Source organism: Eptesicus fuscus, chromosome 20 (assembly GCF_027574615.1).
Source record: "Eptesicus fuscus isolate TK198812 chromosome 20, DD_ASM_mEF_20220401, whole genome shotgun sequence".
In the NCBI taxonomy this organism is placed as follows: domain Eukaryota; kingdom Metazoa; phylum Chordata; class Mammalia; order Chiroptera; family Vespertilionidae; genus Eptesicus; species Eptesicus fuscus.
In genome coordinates this window covers 8,549,408-8,551,110 of record NC_072492.1, presented here as the reverse complement: position 1 = coordinate 8,551,110, position 1,703 = coordinate 8,549,408, and positions in this window count along the sequence as shown.

Sequence of the window (1,703 nt, the reverse complement as noted above, 5' to 3'; positions counted from 1 at the left end):
GTGGGCATCTGTCCTCCAAGAACTGGGAGGTAGTGGTGCTTGCTTGTTCTCTGAGAGAGGGATTACCAATCCAATGCTAGGAAATGGAGCAGAGACTGGCACGCTCACAGAAAGACACGGGTGGCCTCCCAGGGCCACCAGCTAGAGAGAGCGCTGACCAATGCGTGAACATATCTAAAAGATGAGCATCAGCAGAGGGGGACTGATGGGCTCGGAAAGTCTGGACAGAGTCATGTCCATCTGAGAGGCAGGGCAGGCCCAGGCCGTCCCAGCACCGGCTGGAAAGGGGCTTCACTCCGTGGACATGGCCCTCCTTCGGTCAAGGCCATCCTCACGGGCTCACGTGACTGAGCACTGCATGCACTCAGTCCCTCCCCTTGCAGTGACCCTATGTTGGAAGCTGCCCATTGCCTTCACTAGCAGAAAGGGGTGGTGGACAAGGAGTCCGGAAGGCTGGTCGACCTTGAGGCTCTGGCAAGGGTCAAAGCCACGCACCCCTGTCTAGTTGAGACAAAGGTAGCTGAAACAACTTCCATCTTTTAGTCTTGTGTAAATCCTTACTGACAAGATAGTCTGCCTGTTACTGGAATTGCCTGCCTAAGGGCTATGGGTGTACCCCAAACCTGAATGAAAGGGATCGCAAGGCCAGAGCAAAGAGGAGTCCTCTCTTGGGCTTCCGCCTGGTCCCCAATTCCCAAATTAGTATTTTCTTGTCTCTTTCATTTGTGTGCGGCCTCCTCCAGAGCCCGAACCCTGAACCTGAACCCTGAACCATGCGGGACGTGGGGGGAATACTCGCAATCCTAGAGCTTCAATTCCAGAGGCTGGCTTCACACCAGCTTGCCTGCAGAGGGCAGAATGCCAGCGCTGACCTGTTGGCACAACAGTCTGGTCCAGGAGCCAGGTGCATTTCTAAGAACATACTGCAGAACGCTGTCCTCTCTTACAGACTCATTTTCCTTGTAGCCGTCTCCATTATCCATACATTTCCAAGTATGCCAGGCATGGTCAGCTACTCAGGGGGGCGGGAAGAATGGGTAAAGCCAGAGGCAGGGTCACCATTGGTGAGTGGACCCACTTCCTGTAGGGTGTCCTGAGTGTGGGTGTTGGTGATGCCCACTGGGTGACATGCTTGGGAATAGGGTGACAGGGAGCAAGAGTCCTGCCCTGTGCCAGATACTGTCCCATCCGCCTTCCTCTGTCCATCAAACCGGATCAGCAAAGGCTCCCCCTTCTCTCCAGCCTGCTGACGCTGTGTCAGGGAGGCTCTGGGGGAGGGGGCGGGAATGGGACAGCAGAGGGATTCTGCTCTGGGGTCCACAGGCTGCTCCTGAAGTCTCTCAACTCAGACATCACCTCACCACAGCAAGGAGTGATTTGCGTCTGCAAAACCCAGCTGGTCTCCATGAAGGACTCGGGTCTCTACCGGTAGCAAAACGTAGACCTTATTATAAAAGCCTTAAAGCTTCCTCATTGATTGACAGTGAAAGCTACCTGGCTCAAACAATGTTCCTCGATACCCGTGATGCCCCCTTACGCCTCCAGAAGTAGATTCCGTGCGTGCAGCATCTTCCGCATACATTTCTGTCCGTCTCCATTGCTCCTCATCAGTGAGGAACACTCAATGAGCCGTGTATTTCAGCCGCTCGCTAAGCATGCCGCAGGCCTTCCTGTGTGCCAGGCACTGTGCTGCTGACTGAGGA